We start from the raw sequence: 10,234 nt of genomic DNA, 5'->3' as shown, positions 1-10,234 counted from the left end.
ACAGCATCTGAGCTTATAGTAAGGGGTAGTGAGACCTAGGTTTTGACACTCCCTCATCTTGTTTCTTAGATTATGAAGGGAGGTAAGTTTTATCTGTTTTCATAAAATGCTGTATTATTAGGCATTGCTGTATTGTTGTAGTTCAGCAAATAAAGAAAAATATCTATAAATAGCACTCTGCTATTTTAATTTAGGATAAACATCTTCTTGTTTAAGCTTAATTTCAGAATTTTTAGAACTCCTGGAAATAAGTGGGGGTTTTGTTCTTGTTGGTTTGGTGTTGTGTTTTGGTGTGGGGTGGTTATTTTTTTTTTGGTTGTTTTGTTGGTTTTTTTTTTTTTTGTAGTTGCCATTCAGTTGTTAAATTAGGTTAAAAAAAAGTATTCCTCTGCAACTGTAAGTTTCAGACTGTTTTCATCTGTCTGATGAGCCTTTGTGCAAATGCGGATTCCCAAATATTTCCATGATACAAATTCTGAATGTCTTGTTCTAGAGCAAGGCTGAATGGTAGAGATGATGGGTTGCAGAAGGCTTTCGTCTACAGGAAAGTGATAGGAATTATACCTGTCTGACTCTTGTGGTGTAAGTTAGTGCTTGGCAATTTGCTTCATTAAATGTAAGGATTTAAAAGATCCTTGCGAAAGGAAGGATCTCTTAAAGTAACTTCGTATTTTGTTCTTTATTTTGCCTTTTAATGTTTCTACCTGCAGCAAAACAGTTGCATTGAAACCATAGTGATAGTTTTGTTCAGAGTTGTTTTGCCCTCTGGTTGAAAATAGGTGGTCTATATACTGATCTTAATGTATCTTTCATTTCTATAGAGATAAAAGTAGAGGTTGTTTTTATCTTTGAAATTGTGGGTGACTGCTTTCAGTCATGGGAATAAAAATGAACTCTCGCTTCCTGTCCTCGAATTTCTTCGTATGATTGTGATTTTATGGCAGAATAATAGCGAAGCTGGTGAACTTCATGTTTACTACAGGAAATTGATCCCTTGTAACTTGGTTTGACAGGCTTACCATTTTTTTTTTTTCTCCATACTTGTTCTAAGTGATGCTTTCATTTTTAGCATGTTGGATTAAAAATCCAATTGTCTAGTGTTTTTCCTGACAATTTGGTTTACTTTGAGGATGGGTTTGAACAGAAATACTACTTCTAAAGCAGTTTTTCCTAAATAAATAAAATCTTGTTTAAGATATTGAGCTAATTACAGTAAAGACTAGGTACTGAAGATTCATGAATTGTAATTGGTAAATCAGTGAGGGTTTTTAGTGTTCAGTGATTGAAAGCTATTTAGGAAAATTACTTGACTCATTATTTTCAAATTGTTAGTGTGGTTAGTAAATCATCCTGAAAAGCATAGAGGATGGACGGGACTGTCAGGGAAGTGTTCAGAAGGTAATATTCTGATAATCTTTGGTTCTTTATATATGTGTGGTATAAGAGGAGAACAAAAAAAATCCTATGAGTAATAAAGCTAAATGAATCTCTTATGAGAGGAAGAAAGGCATTAGGTATTAGCTGAGTTTCCCATCCAGGGAACGTATGAGCAATTAGCAAAGAAGTATGTCCCATGAGGAATTGGAGAGAAGAGTGGAACAAACTCAAACCAGGCTGAAGTAGGCATGCAACCTTTTTTTTTTGCTTTAGGTTACTGCATTTTGCACAGCACTTTCCTGGTGTAGCTTTCACATCATGAGCAATTGTAGTTTCTGCAGGCATGTTATCGGCTTGAGAAGCTGTTCTCTAACAGTGTGGGAGTGGAAGTGGTTGCCAAGGCCGTTTGTGTTCATAGTAAGAAAAATGCCTTGGAAAGCCCAGGGTAGAACATTGCTACTACTCAAAATGAATATACTGAAGGTTACTGACCTCCTATTACCATTTTAAAAAATAAAGTTCCTAGGCCTCTTGTGGTGTTAAGATAAATTTCTTTTATGACATTATGGTGCCATTCAGAATGGTGATTTTGAAGGTACGCTCTTAAGTTTGAAAGTGTTCTTGTGCTCCTTTCTGTAAGCTTAGTTGGATGATGGGAAGGTATCTAGGTATGTCTGCCTGTTGTGTATCTGACATGCTGCTTTCTTTAGTGAAGAGGACAACTGCTTGTTCTTCTTTCCCTTCCTCTCCCAGCTGCCTTCTGGAAGCGTTTTCCTGACATGAAAAGTCTGTGTATTTCTAGACCACCTTGTGCAAGACACGGCTATCATGAGACATATAATCACAAGGTACTGCTGTGAGAGCCGGAACACTTGCTGCATGAAAACTTTTTTCTTTCTCTTTTAGCTCTGTTGTAGCCAGCCAGTGCTGTCTCTTTCCTGCATTGCTGCCTTTACTAAATCTTCCCTCTTCTCTGTGCAGCAGGGGTGAAAGGCAAACATAGCAAGCTCACTTGGGGAATATTTAAGAGGGTCAGGAGTGAGTCTGATAGTGTAAAAGGAAGTAAATCTGTGTATTTGGATACAAACTATGCATAGAATCATAGAAAGGTGCAGGTTGGAAAGGACCTTAAGATTATGTAGTTCCAACCCCCCTGCCATGGGCAGGAACACCTCACACTAGACCATGTCGCCCAAGGCTCTGTCCAACCTGGCCTTGAACACTGCCAGGGATGGAACATTCACAACTTCCTTGGGCAACCCATTCCAGTGCCTCACCACCCTCACAGTAAAGAACTTCTTCCTTGTACCTAACCTGAACTTCCTGTTTAAGTTTGAACCTATTACCCCTTGTCCTATTGCTACAATCGCTAATGAAGAGTCCTTCTCCAGCATCCATGCATAGGGTGTACCTAAATAGAGTATTTAATTTCTGCTAAGCTTTTTGTGAAGGTAAGATTTTACAAGGAAAACTGATGAATTGTGCCTCTGCCAGGGTGTGTTGAGTGTTGAAGTTTTACCTGCTTGAAACAGTGGCTCGTTGAAAAAGGAGTCAGGACTATCAGTAAAGTCTCAAGCACTCTAACTTCCCTGCTTATTTGAACCATACTACTCAGTTCTCTCCCATCCCTGATTGGGCTGGTCTTGTTCTCCTTGTTTGTTTTTTCCCTTTTTTGTCTTTGTTTTCTTAAATAATACTCTAAACCAAAATATGTAGAGGTTTGCTTTCTGAGAAGACTACCTCTTAATTCTTCCAGGGCTCAATGGAAAAGTACCAGTTACTCTGATCAATTTCCTTTTAGGGTTTTCTCAGTGTTTCTTCATGTTTCTTACACTTCCAAAACTCATTTGTGTGTGATGCTCTTCCCCCCAACCCAATTCTCCTTCAGTTGGTGTTTGTCTGAGCTGCATATTTCTGTCTCTTTAGTCCTGAAAGAAACACGTTAACCTGGTGGTGTCCTATTAAATGAGAAACTTTGCCATTGATTTTACTAGATACAGGATTTAGCCCAGTGCTGTTACTGTTACTTTCATGCCCTGGCACTGTTTACAGCTTCCTCAGTTTAAGTATTTTTCTGTTAATAAAATTCACATGCTGTTTGCCATTTTCCAGATTAACAGTTGTTAAATAAGGTCATGTCTGGTGCCAGTTCCCTTTGCTGCCACATTACATACTTTCTGTGCTCTGATAAATGTGTTGCAATTTGTTTAATTTTAACGGGTTTACAGTACTTTAACAGCCTTTCATGTTGTGGTGGTTTTAATGATCAAATTGCAGAAGTAATAAAACAGAAGATAGAAGGTATAGCAAATATTATTCTAGGAATTTTCAAACATAATAGCTGTCCTCCAGTAAAAGTAGATTCCACATTTGTATTTTACTAAACAAAATTCCTTAGATAAAAACAGGGTAGATCCATGTAAAAATGTTTTGAGAATTGGTTTTCTGCAGCTGCATTCTTATCTTATCTGAAGGACTTCCCCATGAACTTGTAAAATCCTTTTTTCACTCATGCTTGCTTTCTGTGTTTTGGCACAGGGATGTGGATTACTTTCTTTTCCTGTCTTTTCAGTGTAGGCAAATTTATTCTCTATTATGGAGGGTGGGAAAGTATTCCACCTAGCTTGACAGGGAAGTAGGATTTTGCAGTATAGGCTATATAGTGATTCTCAGTAAAATGATGTCTAGGTAATAAGTCCAGAGTTTTCAGCAGCCTCTGGAGCTGTTTCTGGTGTGTTTGGTGTCCCAGCAGTGTATTTAGGGGGATGAAGAAACTGCAGGTTTATATCTAAAATGTGGTGGGGTTTTGGTTTTTTGGTGTTTTGTTGGGGTTTTTTGTGTGTGTGGTTTTTTTGTTTTTGTTTTTTTTTTTTTAATTGCTTTCTATTGTGTAGAGGGAATGTTTCTTTAATATTGAAAAGAGCTGATTGAGGGCAATGTGTGCGTGCTTGTACAGAACTTACATTGTTCTATTTCAGGTCACAGTAAATGAGCAACATGTAAACCTCATCTTACAGAAGTATTTGTATAGTATGTCCTTTTTCAGTGCTTTATTACTTGAACAAATTAACTTTACAATGATTTTTGGACAGTGATCAATAAAATTCATATTGATTTGTTCTGTTGGAATTTTTTTTAAAGGTGATCTTTAAAAGGCAGCTGCATGCACAGGGTTTACTAGTTAGCTGCTGAGTCATTCATACGGGGTTGTAAGAAAATAACTTCTCTTTGCAGAGGTGATACTAAAACCACCAGGGTTTCTGGGATCTATTTTAAAGAATTAAAATGTTCACTTGGTGTTAATATTTGCACTGGCAGCGGCAAAGCTGTTCTTGACCTGCTGTATGAATGTCATTGGTGTCATGGGATGCCATCTACTGGGCAATATGATTGGTACATGAGAGGTAAGTAGAACCTGCCAGTGGGAGTAGTAAATCCTGAAGTTAAGTCTACTCAGGATTTTTTTATTAAGATACTGAGCTACAGATACCTTGCTAGCATTTCAGTATCTTTTTCAAAGTTGTAAAAATAGGTCTGCTTGTTACGGTTAGATATAGTGGCCTTCCTCTCAAAGTTGGATCTGGAGAAGAGATGTGGAGTGACTTTTTCAGTATCCAGTTAATATTTGATGGTGTTTTAGGGAACTATAAATGAATGGTTGTAACATTTTATTCTTCAGCTGATTTTAGTATTACATTATTAAAGTAGTTTGTGTAATCAGATAAAATGGATGGACTGACAAAGATGACAAAGTAATGTTAGGAAAGTGGCAGAATGAAGTTAACTAGCACAACTTTATTTCACCCCTTAAATGCAGGCCTTAAGATAGTAAATTTAATTACCTGGCCAGACACCAGTTTGTGTCTGGTACACTCCTCCCTGGCTGCCTTGGTGCACAGGGATGGACTGCTCTGAGGATGACGTGTTCTGTTGCACATCTGAAACAGAGATGAAACAGTCACCTGTGTGAGGTTCTTGTTGCAGTATCAGAATTAGAAGGCATGACAAACGAATGAATTGGGGAATTCCAGAGATAAAAGGACATTTACATGGGAAAGGCAGGTGACTCTTCCTGTGGGGAGTACTGGCTTGCTCTCTCCTCCTTGATTCCCGAATAGCGTTGGTTGTGTTTTGCAGTGCTTGCTAACAGCTTGTGCCTGATGCTGTAGATGGCTGAAGCTGTTCTGTGTATAAATTCCACAACTTGGGATGCACAAGTGAAAATGGAAAACCTCTTTTTGGTAGCAGGCTGACTGATGGTCATGTGTTAGGACCAAGGCTGGAACTTGGCTGGGCAAGCCGTTCTGCTCAATTCTTACTTTTCAGACCAGCTCTAGACAAGTATCAAACACTGTGCAAGTGGTCTTCATGCAACTTGTTATGAATGGGGAGATAATAGAATTTGGGGGTCTGTTTCTGCTCCAGGCTCTGGAGACTGACGAGTGCTGTTCAGAAAACAAAAACCTGTTGGCCCTTCAGGACCCGACTCCCTCTCTTTTTCACCCCTTTCTTTCAAATTCCAAGTCAGTATTATTTCTGCCTGCAGCCTTACTCTTCCTAGTAGTTTCTGCAGAAATGCTAGTCTGGTTGCTTTTGCTATAGGAAGATACTGTGTGTTCAGCCCTGTTGTGCACAGGATGTGTGAGGGGATGGATCCTTTTTAGTCACTTAAAAGATACTGTGTGTGAATTTTCTGTTCAGCACTTGGAGCTGCAAGGATGATGGAATGTACTGTGTTGTAGGTCTCCTTGATGTTTGTTTTCACAATCTATTTTAGTAAATAGATGCAAAAAAAGTAAATAAAGTTCTATGATTTGGCCGAATTTTTGTTCAAGCTTTCACAGAAATGGCAGGTGTTTATGTTCCTAGAAATTAACTTCTCGAATTAGGTGGTATTCTATGTTAAGAGATGAGGCTATTAAAGAAACATTTGGCTTTTTTTTTTTTTTTTTTAATACTCAAATGATATATATTTTCAGAACTTCAGTCTTGCAAACAACTGAACCACTTAAGCAGAATATCTTACTTAAGGCCTGTGGTTGGCATGTAGACTACAGGTGAGATAGTTGATCTCCAGTGAATTTATTTAAAGAACCAAACAAACCAAAAACACCCACCAAACCACTGAAAGAGCATTTTCCCCTGAAATATATCAGATGCATATTAAAAGTAGTGTTAGTTATTATATTCAGAATATAAAAATAAATGTAGTACACAAGCTGCAACATTTTCTACCACAAAAGAGGCAGTGCAACTTTGTAGTTTTCACTTCCATGGTTAAGTTGAGTTTTTTGAAAGTGGGAGACTTAAAGTCTGTCCAGTCCCCTTGAAAAAGGGGTACTTTTTCATGTAATCCTGTCAGTCTTTGAGAAGGATGAACCCCTTTAGTACTTCAGGTAGAGCAGGAAAAATGCTTAAAGTAACTGGCATTTTCATTCTGGAGAAGAAATCATTAACAGACTAATCCTGTATTTATGTTGGACATGAAAGTGATCAGTGTTTTAATTACTGAATTATGAACAGTACCTGAATTACAGGCCAGAAGACTTGCTTTTGGACACATAGCTGCTGACAGGAACGTTAAATGGTGAAACTACCCGTGAACTTAATGCCTTCCATTGTGTTGCTAAAACAATGGAATTTATTTCTTAGGGATAGCACAAGGATTAAATACTGCTCTCAGGAGTTAAATGTTGATGTCTTAACTGTTTGAATACTTCAGATGCAGGTTTTATGTGTTTTAAATGTTTTCTAGTGATTAATGGATGGCATTTTCTCTGAAATACCTGGAAATTGATACATTCGAAATATTGATAAAGTGCCTGTATGTAGTTTATCTTTGACCGTATGTTCTTCATAAGGAAAAAACCTGATGATTTTTCCAGTTTCTTGGGTCATTTTTGTCTGGACCAGATTATTAGGCTTTTAATAATACTATTCTGATTTTTCCATGGTGTCTGAGGAGGCCAAGTGGGGGGGGAAAAAAGCTTTTTTTTCTGTTACAAACGGATGTAGTTTGGGACATTCAGGACGCTTTAATTGATATTATACCTTAGCTTTGTTTGTTTGTAATAGTAAAATCAAACTAATTCTGATGCATGTAGTATTTAAACCACGTATCTGTCCAGTGGTATTTTCTCTGTTATGAAATCAGATTATGTGCCCCTTATAGTCTCAAACCCAGAAGTTACTTTCATTTTAGTTAATTCCTAGCAAAAGTAATTCTATGTCATGAGAGCAAATTATATTTTGCTGTCAGGATCTAAGTATGAAAAATGTTGGGGAATGGGGTTGTGGTTTTTTGTCCTGGTTTGCTTTTTGTTTGTTTGGGGATTTTGTGTCTGTGTGTTATTTTTTTTTTTGTTGTTGTTGTTTAATACTACTATTCATTATGCTACATATAAAATACTTGTGTGTTGGGTATCTCCTGATTCATTTCACTCAAAATGTGAGTGACTGATACTTCATATTTTGAGGAAAGACTGCTAAAGAAGCTTTCAGAACTTGGAAGTTTGAGAGTTAAAGTGAACCAAAACTCGTTAGGCTTATAGCACAATGCTACCCTCTAGTGGAACAGTGTTGCAGTGAAGAAAAAAAAACAAACCCCAAACATTCTTGTCAGTGAGCAGCAAGGTTTTAATTAGACGCGATATGTGTTGAGCAGTATATGTGGGTACTTGTATAGCAATAACAAAGTAGAAGAACGTTTGAGGAAGCCACCTCTGTCATCTAGGCTAATGAAGTTGTTGCTTTGTCAAAGGTAAATCAGAAGTTCTCATTGCATAGCAGTTGGTTGTGGGTTAGTAGGATTTCATTCAAGGATTCTTTTAAGTCGTTAGTATTTAGTGCAAGGCAGAAATGTATACTTGGTATCTAAACCCTTGCTACACATTGTTCAGGCTCTTCTGGTTATTTGCTTTTGTTCCTTGCTTCAAAGTGAACCCCTCTAGACCATGTTTTCTTCTCAAAACCTGTGATTAAGATGGATGCATCCAGATTAGTCTGACATTCTTGAGTCTGTAACACAACCTGCTGTATTCGCAAATGTAAGGTAAATACAGGGAAATGTTGGATAGGCACCTAGTGAAAGACATACTGTGCTGACTGGAATATGGTATCATTGAGTGTTGGAGTTTATGCAGGGAAAAGAAATTAACTTCTGGAATTTCAGTTGCTTTGAAGATTAAAGTAAAGAAAACAAAAATAAAATTAAAGCTTTGATAAGGAAGTAAGTGTTTACTATAGTAAAAAGAATAGGGTGGGAGGAGATTATTTGCCTGGGTATTTGTTTCCAGATCCCAGGTTGGATAGATAGGTGAGGTTTTGGCAGCCAAGTAATAAGCTTGAAGAACAGGAAAATCTACAATGGGCAAGACTGTTGTAAAAAGGGAAGCGTAAGAGATGTAACTTCTGTAAAAGAGGTTCTAATGGAATCAGGGGGAGATGTGGGGATTTAAGCATGGGTTTAGCTTCAGAACTGGGGGGTTTAATTTAATTATCATTTACCCTTCTGTGCTTTTCATTCTCCGCTACATAAAGCGATATAAAAGTAATACAGAATCTTAGAATGGTTCAGGTTGGAAAAGACCTTAAGATGATCTAGTTCCAACCCCCTCTGCTGTGGGCAGGGACGCCTCACACTAGACAACATGGTGCTTCTCCTGCTGTCAGCCTGCTTCTTGAAGGGGAGAACGTGGTAACTGTGGCAAAATATTAACCTTCCAAAATGTAGAAAGCATGCTGTCTCTATAACTTGGTTACTTTATTAGTCTGACTTCACCAGCCATAGTGATCTGTTATGCTCATATTTTTTTTCTGTTCAAATCAGACTGTAGACTTTCTGATAATTTGATCATAAGCAAAATTCATCTGTTGTTTGAAGACCTTGCTGTATATTGCCATTGGAAATGTTCTTAAGTTTTAAATGATCACATTATCTTGTGATTTATGTTTATGGGTGAATTTCTCCTAAGTTAATATCACAATGGTTAAGGGGCCTTCAGTTTGGAATGATACGAAGAAGTATTGGCATTAAGAAAGCCAATTCATTAAGAAATGAAAACTTAAAAAACATGTCTGTCTTCAAGTAGCAATGGCGTAAATGTTTGAGAGAACATGTACAGGAGGACTTTGTTGCAAGGAGGCTTACATCTGCATTAAATCAACTGTTTTGAGCTTAAAGGAAAAATGTGGGGAAAATAAACTTACTGGAGAACCATGGCATAAATACTTCATCTGGAAAGCTTTTAGTGTCTGACACAGAATCGAGGTGAAACTAGTCTGCTTATTTCAGTGTCATATCTAACTTGCTGATCAACTGTTTTCCTGAAAGTTTAGTAGGCAACAAAAAGACTTGCAGTGCTGCCAATAACGATTAAGTATTTTGTGTATAGCATGTGTTGTTGGGGAGATACGGATGTTACATAGATAAAATTTTGTAGATCTCTATTGGGGGCGGGCGGGGGAGCAAACCAACCAACTGAAATAATTAAATTCATTCTGTGGAATTAACAAGCAGATGTTCTCAGAAGTTAGGTTGCACTCAGTGTCCAAATCAACAAAGATTCTTACAGATCCTTCAGAACTTAAGGATGAAAAGCATGTCAAGTGACAATGATTGACACACACACCCCCCAAAAAAAACGAAAAAACCCAATAAAAAACAAACCAACCCCAAAATTAAAGGAAAAAAAAAAAAGGCAAACCAAAACCCTAAACAAACAAGCAAAAAAAAGAACCTCACACAAACAAATTTGAAGGTGACAACAGGGCCATCCTCCTTACTGTAGTTCTTTGAGGCTATTAACAAAGATTCTTGAAATAGTTCCTTCTAATACACTATTCTGTGTAGGGTGAT

Source organism: Nestor notabilis, unplaced genomic scaffold (assembly GCF_000696875.1).
Source record: "Nestor notabilis isolate BGI_N333 unplaced genomic scaffold, ASM69687v1 scaffold24969, whole genome shotgun sequence".
Classification (NCBI taxonomy): domain Eukaryota; kingdom Metazoa; phylum Chordata; class Aves; order Psittaciformes; family Psittacidae; genus Nestor; species Nestor notabilis.
Note: the sequence above shows the minus strand (reverse complement) of the source record.